This window comes from Notothenia rossii, assembly GCF_949606895.1.
Source record: "Notothenia rossii genome assembly, chromosome: 2".
In the NCBI taxonomy this organism is placed as follows: Eukaryota; Metazoa; Chordata; class Actinopteri; order Perciformes; family Nototheniidae; genus Notothenia; species Notothenia rossii.
In genome coordinates, this window is record NC_136904.1 from 39,042,191 (window position 1) to 39,058,234 (window position 16,044).

The 16,044-nt window shown below is 45.1% G+C and overlaps 2 long non-coding RNA genes across 10 annotated transcripts; one reads left to right on the plus strand and one right to left on the minus strand.

Annotated features, from left to right (window-relative positions):
• The first annotated feature begins 590 nt into the window (after positions 1-590).
• LOC307028604 lies at positions 591-1,975 on the plus strand. The gene is made up of 2 exons (XR_013805048.1): positions 591-1,655; positions 1,876-1,975. It is a non-coding gene; the product is annotated as an uncharacterized lncRNA (long non-coding RNA).
• Positions 1,976-2,118: 143 nt separating this feature from the next.
• Positions 2,119-15,886, minus strand: LOC307028602. Of its 9 annotated transcripts, none has more exons than XR_013805039.1 (9): positions 15,594-15,886; positions 14,822-14,891; positions 14,626-14,727; positions 14,344-14,442; positions 13,718-13,829; positions 13,351-13,518; positions 13,058-13,212; positions 10,114-11,566; positions 2,119-2,809 (listed from the first exon to the last, which is right to left on the minus strand). It is a non-coding gene; the product is annotated as an uncharacterized lncRNA (long non-coding RNA). The 9 variants fall into 9 exon arrangements; XR_013805040.1 differs by having other exon boundaries at positions 14,626-14,740; XR_013805041.1 differs by having other exon boundaries at positions 13,718-13,851; positions 14,626-14,740.
• Between the last annotated feature and the right edge of the window lie 158 nt (positions 15,887-16,044).

Sequence of the window (16,044 nt, forward strand, 5' to 3'; positions counted from 1 at the left end):
TATGCCTATGAAATAAATTCTGAAATAAATAAATGAGGCAATAAATTATGGAATGCCATTTAAGCCAAAATTAAATAAATACATAAATAATTACATAAATACATATATATATATAAATATGCCTATGAAATAAATAAATGAGGCAATAAATATGTATACATGTACAGTTAAATACACATTTATTTATTTCAAGAGACTTTTATTTCATAATGACACATTTATTTATTTCAAGAGACTTGTATTTCATAATGACACATTTATTTATTTCAAGAGACTTGTATTTCATAATGACACATTTATTTATTTCAAGAGAATCGTATTTCATAATGACACATTTATTTATTTCAGGTGACTTGTATTTCATGATGAGACATTTATTTATTTCAGGTGACTTGTATTTCATGATGAGACATTTCATGATTTGACATTTCCATTCCTTATATGCAAATGGACGGGGCGTGGTTAGCTCACAGATCCAGAGACCCAGACCAAAGCAACAGTACCACACTGACTACTCGATAAGAGGAAGAAAATGGAGAAGAAGGACTATAGAGAGGCGAAGTCCCTCCCCTTCCGGGAGCCTCCATGGGACCCCGGAAGCGGAAAATTATACATTGAAGTCAATGGAGAGAGAAAAGTTATCTTTTGATCCCGTTTGAATTGTGCCACGAATGACACATATGATGTTTGTCAGTCTTAAACAATCATTTCCATGCAAAAAAAGTCACAGTTTGTCGTAAAAATGCTGAAATATAAGACTATGAATAATACGGAACTAGAAAGACTACAAATCCCAAATGCATTCTGGGTCGCGTAAGTGATGTCATAGGCGATAATGCTCCAAGACTGGTTGTGACTCGCAAAGCAAAGAGGAAGAAGAAGACTGATTTATTCCCTCCAATAAATATAAGAGATTGCTCCAATAAATTCACTTTTACAAGATGCCTGTGTGCTTTGTACGAGGTTGTAATCACAAAAGAGATCATACCACTTGCTCGTTCTATCGCTTCCCGTCTGATGAAAGGACCAGGAGTCGTCGGACCAAACATATCAGGTAATATACATGTTTTGCATGGAACATAGTCAAGTTAGCTACCTAGCTAGTAGCGAGCATGTTAGTTAGCATTATATTACATTACTTAGCCTTGTCATTTGTATTAGCCTTAACATGAAGTAAACCAAAATGTTAAACAGTAAGAGTAGTCATGATGGTAAGTATTTTGTGAAACATTTGAAGAGTAGCCTATCGCCCCCTCCACCAGGTGCTAAGGGGGCGGGAGGTAGGCTAACGCCACATTAGTATCAGCGATCTTTTCTACTTAATGCTATCTGCACAAATGGTTAACATTGACCATTAAAAGATCAGGCAGTTCAGGGAGAGTCGAAGGAAGGAAGGCAGGCAGCTTTGCATGACATTCTTCTGGACGTGTTTCATTGTGATGATAGTGAGGGTGAGTCAATCTGTTTGTTGGAAAGACAGTAGTTGAGTGATTACTGAGAGAAAATTATTAAAAGAGATAATTATTCAGTGTTGTTACTTTAAAGTGTTGTTACTGACCTTTTTCTCTTTTATTTTCTTTACCTCACCTGTAACTGCTGAGACCCTGAGGAACATGCACACTGGTCTGACCTGCTCTGGCAACCTGATTTCCACTGTACGTAATAGTATTTGGTTATGGTATATTATTTATATACATCAAAGGCACAATGCACCCCTCAGAGACACACATGTATTGAGTGTGATATTTTGCATAGGTCATGTGAAATCATCTTTACATACTAGAAAACTGTAGGAGCGGCAACTTGTTTTGAAATTGAATTTTTAATATCCGATAATAAAGTTGATCTGTTTTCTTTATTCTTCTCTCTTCCCAGCTCCATCCATCACCATTCTCTGTTCCTGCAGGTCCTGCTTGCTAATCAATATTCATATTTTTTTACACAATTACAAATAAAGTCAATGTATTGTATGACATGAAGTTGTGCTTCATTCTGAGTCAATAATAAATTCATTCTGCCTTCAGCTGCAAAATTATTGTGGACTGCACCGACATCCATGTAGCTGCCCCCCAGTAAGATGAACCAAGCAAAGTTGACATACTCAACATACAGCTGTACTCTTAAGTTTACATGAAGAATTTGTGAAATATTGGTAATAGCAGGTTTAAATGATTATTAGTAATTCATTATATAATTTTCTCATCGTAGATGAGCAGACAGGGAGCAGATGAGAAAAGCAGAATATGCAGCTGCCATTTTCCACATGGAAAAGAGAAAGGGCCAAGTGTATTTGAGTGGACAAAAGAGAAATCCCAAATACGAAAAATTAAATTATACAATTAAAGATATGTATACAAATAAATATATATCCTATATACACCATCATGTATAATGATGGTGTATGATGTAGAAGGAAGTGTGGTAGATAACAAGTAAATATAGTTACATACAGATCCATGTTACAGCAAAAGATGGAATAACTAAGAAGCACGCAGTATAATAATAATTACACGCAACAATTAAATAACTGCTCAGCATCTCCACCACAATCCCAATCTGCTGTGTCCTGTTTTCCTCCCCTCTGCATAACACCCCATCACACATACGAAACACAACGCAGAGTCCGAGGGTGTTAAGAGTATGTTTATTTAAATGTCCTCTCTACTGGCCAACACAGGGAGCATATGCTGGGTGTAGAATTGTTCCAGGAGGAGGAGATTTCCATGCCATGCAGGGTCTTTGGGGATGGGGATGATGATCCCCTCCTTCGTGGTCCACAGTAGCAGAGACTCCGGTCTGTGATGTGCAGCTGTTATATAATATACAATACATTTTTTTGAAAAACATTTGATCAAAAAATAAGGATTTGGTCAGGATCTAGAGTCAGTGTGTAGTTTATTAATTAATCAATGCTCTCTACATTAGGAAAACACATACCAGTGTACCAGAGGGAGTCACACACAGCTGTGCCTAGATAACCAAACAAATTGACAACAGGGATGCAAACTCATCAGGTATGAAAAAGGTGACAAGGATCCGAGCCCCCTGATCCCACAGAATATCGGCTTTAAAATGAGGAATAACAGAGGATTTTAGCAGTCAGAACAACTAAAGCAGCAGTGTTAATATGAACAGAAACGCCATAGAGTCACATCTAATAGAAATATATAAAAAAACATTTATTTTAATTGTGTAGCAGTCAGTTTATAATTTTGGCAGCACTGTTGAGCATTTTGAAAATGTATTTTCATGCCTCTGTGCAAGGCTTAGTCTTTCTATCTTTATAGCCACTGGTGTAAAGTAACTAAGTTCATAAACTCAACAAGTACTATACTTGGGCACAATTTTGAGATACTTGTACTTTACTTAAGTATTTCAATGTTTTGCTACTTTGTACTTCTACTCCACTACAGTTCAGAGGTAAATGGTCTACTTTTACTCCACTACATGTATGTAATACCTTTAGTTACTTTACAGATGTGGATGAATGATGTGAAATATAATCAAGTGTCAAATCAGACTTTAGTTCCACCTGGAGTAAATCCAAAAGCTACCCTGCCTGCAGTATACAAAGTCATTCAAACTAGCTGTACCTTTACCAGCTTTGATAACACTTTAATGATCAGTCATTATAAAACATATCATATTATTCTGAAATGGACCAATCTGCAAAATGACTACTTTTACTGTCGCTACTTTCACTATATTTTGATAATAATACTTTTCTACTTTTACTTGAGGAACATTTGGAATGCAGGACTTTTACTGTAACAGAGTATTCCTACACTCTGGTACTTCTACTTTTACTCAAGTACAAGAACTGAGTACTTCTACTTTTAATCAATTACAAGATATATACTTATACCACCTCTGTTTATAGCCTATGAAAAAAACGATTAGAAAACGAAGGCTAAAGCTAACGTTAGCAGATAGTGACAATGTATGCTAGTTGGCTAGCTCAACGATAATATTGCGACGGGAAAAAAAAACTTTTCAGTGCACATCACGCTCTGCCGCTCCGACAGGGAGCTCTACTGTGAACACCTGAACGGCCCGTTCTAACAGCTGTTCACCAGCGGTCCAGTCTGTGCCACAGTGACTCCGGACGCACAGTTAATATTAACGAACGCACCGTAGATGTAGCTGCTGAAGCTAGACCATCATCGCCGAGCAGCAGAGGCTTATTATACATCATGAGCAGAGCCGACAGGCAGGAAGACTCGAGCACACAGCTCGCGCTTCATTATAATATATTGTAGCGATCTGCATTTATTGTTCAAGTGTTCTGTTAACTGTTTGTGTCAGGCTTCTGTGAGGAGAGCAGGTAGGGGCGGGGTTGGGGAGCAGAGGGTTTGGTGTGTGTGTGTCTGTGTGGGCGCGTGCAGGTGAGTGAGAGGTTGGCGCGAGAGGAGAGAGAGTGAGAGAGGACGGATGAGAGCCGTTGGTTGTTAATAAACCTGTTTAACTTGAGAACGCTTCACTCGTCATTCCGACACGTCCGGGTGGACGTTACATTGGTGTCAGAAGTAAAAAAAACAACAAAAAAAACAGAGTTTTATCCGCTAATCGCCGGTAGCCGCAGCTAGCACTGACTCGGCTAACGTTAGCTCTGCTTCATCGGCCGGTAAATAATGGAAGCACAGATGAACCGGACCGGAGCTCGTCCGAAAGTCAAGGAGGAGATGGATGGCTTATGGCGTGACTCAGAAGACAATTTATGGCGTGAATTAAATGCTGCTGCCGGTTTCGACTCGGCCGGCGGGAAGCGGCACGTCGGCGCAGGGACCTCCCCCGGGAGTGGCGCGGCGCCGGTTGTAAACAATGATGGCGGCGCCCGGCTCCAAGTTAAAACACCGAAATACAACGGTAAAGCCGACTGGGAAGCCTTCCATGCCCAATTTGAACTGTTATCACGGGCTGTGGGCTGGTCTGAGGACGATAAGGCGCTCCAGCTGGCCCTGTGTATTACAGATGAAGCTTTATCCTGTTTGCTACTGCTCAGCCCGGCTGAAAGAACTGACTATGGGGCCTTGGTTGGGGCTCTGAAGCGGCGGTTTGGACAATGCAGCCAGCCTGGGGTGCTGCGTTCGGAGCTGTCAAGCAGACAGAGACAGCCGGGTGAGCCGCTCCGCATATTGGCTAATGACATTGAAACCCTGGCGAGAAGGGCATACAGCCACATGTCCCCTGAGGTGCAGAGCGAGCTGGCTAGGGACCAGTTTATCCGGGCCATAACCCCCAGGGAGCTGCGCGTCCAGACACAACTGGCACATCCCCGCTCTCTGCAGGAAGCACTGGAGCTGGCGTTGGAGAGAGAGGTTGTAGGAGGGGCGGCAGAGAGCACGCACACGGGAGGCGGCCCGGTTGTGAGAACGGTGAGACAGGAGGAGCCAGGACAAGAGAAACCAGCATGGGCGGCTGAGTTGACTGAGCTAATCCGTGCTATGGCACTGCAATCGCCGCAGGGCAGCAACCGTCCTCGTCGGGGTCCTCTGGTGTGTTGGGGGTGCGGCCAGGTCGGCCATATTAGCACAAGGTGCCCCATGAATGCTGATATTCAGGGAAACGCCCCCGGGTCTGTGTAAATGGGACGTCACAGACCCCCGCCGTTGGGTCCCATCCTGCCTGGTCTCCAGTGGACAGAGCCCAGCTGCACGGAGGGGGGAGCGGGGCTCCGCTTCCCCCAGAAGCAAACGACATCGCAGAGTCTGTGAGGGTGGTGGGCTGGACTCACGCGGGGGATTTCTGCCATGTCCCCGTCACCCTGGCAGGGGCCCCATGGACGGCCCTTGTTGACACCGGCTCCACAGCGACACTGATGAGACCGGACGTGGTCCCAGCGGGGACACGGTTGACACCCACTCTGGTGAAACTGCGAACAGTAACCGGTGAGCTAGCCCCTATGCTTGGGAGAGGGGTGGTGGTTATACAGGTGGGGGGGCTGTCAGTGTCTGTTAAGGTGTGGGTTGCGGCAGTACAGGACTCCTGCATATTAGGACTTGACTTTCTGCGGGTTGCACGCTGTGTGCTAGACCTGGGGAGGAACACGCTGGCCTTTCCAGGGGGTCCCACAGTTGAAATGGTGCACCCCATACTCGCCACGACACCACACCCACCTACATCAAGAGTGACTGAAACACTTCCCCCACCCCAAACCCCCCCCCCTGCAGCCATGCCCCCTGTCATCAATGCTAACCCCAGCCCCAACCCCACACCCCGTACTCCAGTTGATGTACGGCCCCCGGCCCCGGAACAACAACCTGCAGCTCTAAAGGGGGACAGACGGGCGGCAGTGAAGGAGGTGTGGAAACGCAGCTGTGATGACTTAAAACCCGAGCAGCGGGAGGAACTGTGGCAAGTGCTGTGGGAGTTTAAGGACATTTTTGCTCTGACAGAAGAGGAAGTGGGCCTGACACACCTGGTGCAGCACGATATCGACACGGGCGACGCACGGCCCGTCAAGACACGCCCCCGCCGCCTTCCCCTGGCCCATCAGACAGCAGCAGACAGCGCTATTGATGAGATGCTGTCAGCTGGCATTATTGAGCCCTCTGACAGCCCCTGGGCCTCGGGGGTTGTGATGGTCAATAAGAAGAAGAGTTCAAAGATGAGGTTTTGTGTGGACTACAGACCGCTGAACAGTGTGACCAAGAAAGACTCATACCCGCTGCCCCGCATAGATGAGTGTTTGGACTTGGTGTCTGGCTCATCCTGGTTCTCCTCTTTAGACCTGCGCAGCGGGTATTGGCAAGTTCCCCTCAGCCCAGAAGCCAGACCAAAGACAGCTTTTTGCACTGGGAGGGGGCTGTGGCAGTTTCGAGTCCTCTCCTTCGGCCTGTGCAACGCTCCGGCCACGTTTGAGCGGCTGATGGAAAGGGTGCTCGCTGACGTTCCCCGACAGGAGTGCCTGGTCTACCTGGACGATATCCTGGTCCATGGTAGCTCCTTCCAGGCGGCTTTAGGAGCCCTGCGGCGGGTTCTACAGAGGATAGCAGCAGCGGGGTTGAAGCTCCACCCCGACAAGTGCTGTTTCTTGAGGAGAGAGTTGGAGTTCCTGGGGCACCGAGTCGGAGGAGAGGGCATCAGCACGCTGGAGGAGAAGGTGCGGGCAGTAAAGGACTGGCCAGCCCCCATCAATCTGCGGGAGCTGAAGAGCTTCATTGGGTTAGCGTCGTACTACAGGCGGTTCGTGCGTGGCTTCTCTTGCATAGCTGCACCCCTGTTCCGCCTGCAACAGAAAGACTGTGATTTTGCTTGGACTCCAGAGTGTGAGCTGGCCTTCAGCTCTTTAAAGAAGGCCTTGACGGAGTCTCCCATCCTCACTCCCCCAGACCTCAGCCTACCGTTCGTCCTGGATACGGACGCCAGTGACGTCGGGATGGGGGCGGTGTTGAGCCAGGTGGGGCCTGGGGGGGAAAAAGTGGTGGCGTATTTCAGCAAAACCTTCAACAAAGCTGAACGGCGCTATTGTGTGACACGCAGAGAGTTGCTGGCAATTGTGAGAGCAATCAGCCATTTCAGGTACTACCTGTGTGGCCTGTCCTTCACAGTGAGGACTGACCACGCAGCCCTCCAGTGGCTGATGTCCTTCAAGGAGCCCGAGGGACAGATTGCACGCTGGCTAGAAGGACTGGCGCCGTACGTCTTCACAGTGGAGCACAGGGCGGGGGTTCGCCATACCAACGCTGACGCCCTGTCCCGGCGCCCCTGTGCTCCCAGCGGCTGTCGGTACTGTGAAAAGAGAGAGGACCAAGAAAAGGAGCTCTGTGCAGAGGAGGAGCGAGACCACAGGCATAAACCAGCCGAGCCGGTCTGCAGAGGTGCACGGATCATCGACTCACCCGAATGGAGAGCGCGGCAGGAAGAGGATGCTGACCTACAGCCAGTGCTGAGGTGGGTGGAGTCAGGACAAAAGCCACTGTGGAATGAAGTTGCTGGGTGCTCGCTTGCCACCAAAGGACTGGTTGCAAAGTTTGAGGCTCTCCGGACGAAGGATGGAGTGCTGCAGAGAGCCTGGAAAGAGCCTGCAACGGGGGAGGAGAGGTGGCAGGTGGTGGTCCCCAGGGCGCTGAGGGAAGAAGTGCTTAAGGCCTCCCATGGAACTACTGGGGCAGGACACTTTGGGGTCTCCAAAACCTTGCGTCGACTCCGCCAAAGCTGTTACTGGGGCCAGCTCAGGAGAGATGTTGAGGACTTCTGCCGCCGCTGCGACCTTTGTACGGCGTACAAAGGTCCCACTGATCAGTCACGTGCCCAGCTTCAGCAGCTAGCGGTGGGGGCCCCGATGGAGAGGGTGGCGGTGGACATAATGGGCCCATTCCCGTGCACAGAGAAGGGGAACCGTTACGTCCTGGCCGCCATGGACTATTTTACAAAATGGCCAGAGGCGTATGCTATACCAGACCAGGAGGCGGTGACCGTTGCAGGTGCCCTGGTGGAGGGCATGTTTGCCAGATTTGGAGCGGCCGAGGTCATTCACAGCGACCAAGGAAGAAACTTTGAGTCGAGGGTGTTCGCCGCTATGTGTGACCGGCTGGGCATGCAAAAGACGCGGACTACTCCTCTGCACCCGCAGAGTGACGGACTGGTCGAACGGTTCAATAGGACTCTGGGAAAACAACTCGCTATCCTCACCGCGGAGCATCAGCGTGATTGGGACATGCACCTCCCTCTTGTTCTTTGGGCCTACAGATCGGCTGTGCAGGAGTCCACCTCATGCACACCGGCCCTGCTCATGCTGGGGCGAGAGCTGCGGACACCAGCAGAAATGGCTTTTGGCCGACCCCCCGACACACCAGCGGTTCCTCCGGGACCGGAATATGCCAGGAGGCTCCAGGATAGAATGGAGTCAGCACATGCCTTTGCCCGCGATCAGCTGCAGAAGGCGGGCATGAGACAGAAAAGAAACTATGACACGAGGGCTAGAGGGGGGGACTTCAAGGCCGGGGACCTGGTGTGGGTGTATAGTCCAAGAAGAAAGAAGGGCCGGTGCCCTAAGTTGGACTGTCACTGGGTGGGCCCTTGTGAGGTGCTGGAAAAGCTGGGAGAGGTGGTCTATAGGGTCCAGCTGCCGCCTAGAGGGAGACGGGTGGCCCTCCACAGGGACCGGCTGGCCCCATACAGAGGCGATGCACATCCGCGGCCTAGACCCCCAGCATCGTCTAGGAGAAACCAGACAGTCACTTCCCCCGATTCACTGACTGTGTCCCCTGCTGACCCCCCACATTCACCCCCACCCCCAAACTCACCCCCTGTTCCGGGACAGGATGTTCCAAGCCGGCAAGCGCAGCCGCCTGTGTTCACTCCAAGGCGGCCTCAGAGACCAAGAAGAGCCCCGGGCCACCTCAGAGACTTTTTATGCATTCCCTCGGGGCGAGGGACTTAGTAAGGGGGGGGCAATGTAGCGATCTGCATTTATTGTTCAAGTGTTCTGTTAACTGTTTGTGTCAGGCTTCTGTGAGGAGAGCAGGTAGGGGCGGGGTTGGGGAGCAGAGGGTTTGGTGTGTGTGTGTCTGTGTGGGCGCGTGCAGGTGAGTGAGAGGTTGGCGCGAGAGGAGAGAGAGTGAGAGAGGACGGATGAGAGCCGTTGGTTGTTAATAAACCTGTTTAACTTGAGAACGCTTCACTCGTCATTCCGACACGTCCGGGTGGACGTTACAATATAAAAAAAAGCTCGCGGCCGCACATTAATCCGGGTCCCAGACCCCCTCCCATACCCCAAAAATATTTTTATTGCAGATCTACAGGAATCACAAAAACGACCTATTTTGGATTCAAAACGGAGAATTTCGCCGAAAGGTGACAAGTTTGCATCCCTGGACAAGATAACCAAAATCCTTGAATCTACACACAGCAAATAAACTCAAATGACACAACGAGATGTAAAAAGGAGATCACACATATAGTCGATATAGAACTGGCCGCTTCAATCTGAAGAGCAACTAAAACAAAACACGGGAGTGTATCTTGTTCTTGTGAACACTAATGTTATCCACAGCATACACAGACACCACAAAGTTCTTAAGGAGAAAACTAGTTGCTAAAACAAAACACGTTAGTGTACCTTGTTAGCTAGCTTACATTAACCTTAAACATTGCACTCATATTACTCACTGAAACCTTGTAAAGCCGGTCCCGCATGCTGGCTCTTACAGAACCGCTCCCTTTCGTGTATGTACAGCTCTCAACATGCCCAGACTTGTAGTGATTTTCACCTCGTTTTATACTTTTTCGCCTCATTCTGAAAGAAACAGGTGAAATTTACTAACGTGACAGCCATCTTTGTGATGGTGACGAGTATTGTGCGAGACCAGAGACCTGTAGTTCACTGAGCGGTTTCACACAAAAAAAATTGTAACTTCACAGTTTTACAACACATTTTTATTTTTTTGACTTGCAAAATGTTCTTTTAATTTGACAAACATCATATGTGTCATTCGTGGCACAATTCAAACGGGATCGAAAGATGACTTTTCTCTCTCCATTGACGTCAATGTATAATTTTCCGCTTCCGGGGTCCCATGGGTCGGAAGTAGATGGGCGGGACTTCGCCTCTCTATAAGGCAAACTACTAAATTCTCAGAGTCAGACATCACATGTAATTTGATACTCTAAATTTCACCCGCCAGAAATGTTCGCTTCTTCTTCGGTGTAAATTGTCCGTTGGCAAACCAGTTGAATTCTTCTTCTCTCGTTTTTTTGGCGGATTGCAAACAACTTTAAGGTGCATACCGCCACCTACTGTACATGAGTGTGAATCATCATATCATTCCATCTCTTAATTTATGGACGTATTTATGATCTAATCCAAAAATAAATAAATAAAAAACATAATAAATAAAACAAAACAAAACAACAATCTATGATCTTTCCTGAACTAATGTTAGATAATTTTACCTACCCAAGTTTCACTAAAGGTAAACAGTGCCTTTCTGTTAGCTCTTTCTCCCTCTCCTTTTGTTCCCAAAATACCAACCACACTCCATTCCCTCTCTGCCTCTAAAATGTTATCCTTTAGTTTTTCTCTTTCAGCTTTATAGATATTCCACATTTTCTTTAACTCAACAGTTCCTACACTTGTCACTGTTACTTTTCCCCATGACATGCATCGTACCATTCAATGCTGTGTGATTTACTCTCATAATTTCCTCCCTTCTGTTTCTTTCTTTATAAATATTTGTCTGCTGGCATACCAGCAGACCAGCATTTATCTATCACCAGCTTATGTTAGTATTAAATATACAATGTATTCTGATAACTATCAAAATAAAGACATTGTATAGTGTTCATAACAGTATTTTTATTTAATAAATTATACTTAATACAATAATATTACAAAAAAAACCTACATCTAAATAAATATATCATCTTAAATCGATGCATTTGATTTAGAAATAAAAAATATAATTCAAAATGTAAACAGCAACAAAGAAATTATAAACATTCTTTTTCTTTTTCTTGTTAATATCCATTATCTTCTCTGTTATGTATCTTCCGGTCTTTGCCAATCTGGCCAGCATTTCTTGGTCCTCCACGTCTTTCTCGTACAGCCACTGCTTGAAGCAAACTGAAAATAAGAAACAACAATGTTTTAACAAATCGTATTAAATTATGTGATGATAGAACTGCAAACAGAATAGCTGTAACTTTAACAAAATAAATAACTCAGTTACCCTAATCATTAACCCATGTTTGTATCATTGAGTTAATTCTGTGTGTTGCTGCTAGCATACATAATATATACCTGACGTGGAAACGTTACTCGTGGATGGGGGGGCTACAGAGCTACTAGAAAGACAGTCGAACCCGGTGCATTCCTCCGTCTGAATGTGGTGCACTTTTGCTAAATGTTTAGACAAATAGCTTGTGTTACCGCCCTTACATGCTAAATTCTTATTGCACTTTTGGCAACGAGCATTTTCCACCTCAAGACCAAGCCCCCAGGAAGTGCGCCGGACTCTGAGGAAAATATTCGTTGTGTCCAAACGGCGGTACTACAATTTCCTTATCAGTCTGTGACGTCGACCGGCCCAGAAATACTTTTTCCCCTTGACTAACATTGGGAAAGAGACGTCTGTAAATCGGTGGATAATTTTTTTGAAACTAAATAAACTACCCAGTATGAACTATTGTATAGCCCTAGAATCATTAAGTCCTTAAAGTTGTAAAATGCACTAAAAGCCGAATCTAGATTTATTCTCTCTCTCAATTCTTTCTAGTGAGCCGAGAGTGTGTGCTCGGGGGGCGGGGCTTAAGGGGCGCATGCTTTGTGAGCGCACTAACGGGTTCTTCTGCTCTGACAGCCAGGCATGCTGTGTAATCTGTGATGTTTCGCTCTCTCAAAAGTTGGGCCATTTTGACTTCATGCGCCAATGAGCAGCTCTCATAGGAAAGAACGAGACCCCTCCTCCGACGCTGTATCCAATTCTTATTTTACATCCATGCTCAAGACGGGTAACATAACTACCCTCGGGGCGCTTAGTTCTCTCCGCCATGTGTTTGTGTGTGCACGTGTGTGTGTGTGTGTGTGTGTGTGTGTGTGTGTGTGTGTGTGTGTGTGTGTGTGTGTGTGTGTGTGTGTGTGTGTGTGTGTGTGTGTGTGTGTGTGTGTGTGTGTGTGTGTGTGTGTGTGTGTGTGTGTGTGTTGCATGCATGTAGCAGGTTCTGTGTGTAAACTGCCCCACCCCCTCGCACACCGACAGGGGAGAGAGATCTCTCGTCTGGATTGGAAAGATCGAAAATAAATCATAGACGCACCTTGTAGTCTTTTTGCATGTTAGAAACGGAGTTGGTGACAGTAAGACTGCGATATAATGTTTATGTAGAGATAATACATATGACATCTATTTTTGAAATGTCTCCAGTACCGATAAAAAGATTGATAACGTTGGACCTTAACGGTACCACGGTCTTTAATAATTCAGCCCCGGGGCCCGTTAATACTGGGGCTCGGTACCCATCCCTAGTTTTAATTATTACATCATCAATATTACATTTCAAATAACCAAGTACTTGGTATCTCACAAAGCGCAAGTGGCTAGTGCTGCTAAGAACATACCTGGTGATGGTGATGATGGTGGCTCTTCGCTGCAGGATCTGGTCGATGTCCTCCTAGCAGAAGCGATTGCCTTCGTCGTTCTCGTCCATGATGGCGGCGTAGGCTCCTTTCCTCAGCAGGTCCCTGATCTCCTTCTTGGAGAACTGCTGGACCAGCTAAAGGCGACGCGGAGAGACATTTACATAAGTGGATTTAGAAAACAATTTTCGAAAATAAATTAAGCGTACTGCAACAGCGACTGACCCAAAAACGACTTGGCATCTAGAAAATATGACAGATTTTCTTTTTCTCACCCCGTTGTTGTTGCCTTCTTTGTTCCCACTCATGCTTTGCAGGACGGCACGGTCCAGCCCGAGCTTCAGAATAGCTTTATCCAGCATTTCCCTCTCATAGTTTCTAGTGATCAGACGGTACACCTTCACTGCCTTAGACTTGTCAAAACGATGACACTGAGCTTGAGCCTGAAATAAAAAATTAAAAGAGGGGTCAAAAGAGCATCATGTGCAGCTGCTGTTCAACGTTTTTAAGCATTAAATGGGAAAATATACACTTAAAGAACCGAGGGAATAAACGGAAAGACTGTTGTTGTTGTTGTTGTTGTTGTTGTAGCCCTATTGAACTATCTTTAGGACAGACAGAGCAGATATATATATATCGTACCTGCAGGTCATTTTGAGGGTTCCAGTCAGAGTCGAATATCACACAGGTGTCCGCAGCAGTGAGGTTCACAAGTTCTTGATCAGGTGTTTGATGTGGGCTGGCATGATCCTTTCTGCAGCGATAAATAAATAAAACTAAGAAGATATTATTAATAATAGTCATGATGGTAACAACAATAATATTAGTATAACTATTTATATAGCACTTACACAATAATTGCAAAGTGATTCTCACAACAAAAATAAAGAACAAAACAATATCAACAATAAAAAAACTAATTATTATAGGAATGTTAAGATACAAAGAAATGATAAACACTCTAAGAGGCCGACTACAAAAGGGAGACTCAATGGCTCTTGATGACATCAATGAGCAGTCCCAAAACATGCTGTTGTATAAAAAGAAATAGGTCCAGATTTCTTCTATTTAGTGTTGGATGATTTGTTGTATTGATTGCTGATGGATGTTAAGATATGTTTTACAATTATAACAAAAATATTATTTTAATTGGAATCAAAAAGTTTACAAATCGTAGTTTTAATAAAATGACTAGCAATATAGGATTTATTCAACAGCGGTAAAGCATTAAGTTGCTAAATTAACATACACTGAACTGTAAAACTTACCACTATTTAGGAAAGAACCTGATCAGAAGGATTGACTAGTAAGACAGCAAAGAGGCGGAGGAGGTCTCTGTCATGTACAACCATTGGTAGATGTTACACCTGAAAGAAAGATAAGGAAATAAGAGAAGACAGGAGGACAAACATCCTCTTAAGTAAAAGACGAAATCATGTCAAGCTTTACATCTTTCAGTCTTTACAATGCACTGTTGGAAATGACATTCCAAAGTCTAAATTCAAACTCAATACCATAAATAACTGGGTAGGCCTACCAAAGTGCTTTACCTGATAGAACACGTTCCACACGGAGCAGCAACCATCCGGCTGGGCCTTTTGCTGCATATCATCTCCTCCCTCTCCACTGTTTCCAGTAGATATCTACTGCCTCTGTCCAATAAAACTGAAATGCCCCAAAACAATCATATTTAAAAAGTTAAAAACAATAACTTGCTTTTGGCATTCAAATGTATTAGAATCTCACCTTTTTCCTGGATGTCAGGAAGGCGTTCCCTTCAAGTCCGCAACCAATCATAGGAGTTCAAATGCAAAGCCTGAACGATGACAAGAGCGAGACTTACATTTGACAAGATAAGTAATACCAGAGCAGTGTGTATGACATGCAGAGAACAGATCAAATCCCTGACAGACTCACACACTTTGGTGATGTCCTCATCTGATAATGATGTTTCATTTTTAGCAGCAAAGTAACATTACTCAAGGTATATGTTGGACCCAACTCATGTACAGTATGTTTTGCATCTCCTCAACAATGGTCTGTATAGTTGAGTCGAAACAAACTGTCCCGACAGTTTCAGGTAGATTAACAAAGAAAAGTTTGCAATGAAGCACAAAACCCCTCTTTGTATTAAGCTAGCTGCCACATAAAGTAGCCTACAGCTTAACATGCTAACCTGGTAGAGTTAGCTAACGTTAGCTAACTTCATGTCCAACTAAAAACCTCTAACGTGCATTAAATTGACGATTTTAAACACAATTTAACTCTCTTAACTTGTAAAATAACGTTAATTTAACATACCCTTAAATAATTACATCACGTTTTTCAGGGGCAACACAAACTGCAGAAAACGTTAGCTGCTAACTGTTGTTAGCTAAGACAGCTAGCTCGTAACAATAGCCTCCTAGCAAACTTAAGGTTACGTTAACATTAACTTAACGTTGTAAGAAAGCAAAACGAACCTTCGAGAAATATTTTACTCTCAGACTGGGTGTAATTGTGTAGAGTTGCTGCTTACCTCCAGAAGGACTTTTAGCTGTTTCCCAGTAGAGACTAGAGAGAGCTGTCAGAGCGGTTGCTCTCAGAAGAGCAGCATTGGGCGGACCAGATAAGACCAGAGAAGAACCAGTTAAGCACCAGAAAAGCACAAGAATGGTTCTTGAACCGGTTTGGTTTATTGGCAGTTTGCAAACCACTTAAGAGTACTGGAGTGTGAAACAAAAGCTATTGAGTCGGTGTTGTGGTGCTGTTGCTTTGGTCTGGATCTGTGAGCTAACCACGCCCCGTTCATTTGCATATAAGGAATGGAAATGTCTCATCATGAAATACAAGTCACCTGAAATAAATAAACGCGTCATTATGAAATACAAGTCATCTGAAATAAATACATATGTCATTATCAAATATGAGTCTCTTGAAGTAAATAAATGTGTCATTATGAAATACAAGTCTCCGCACACCGGAGACAC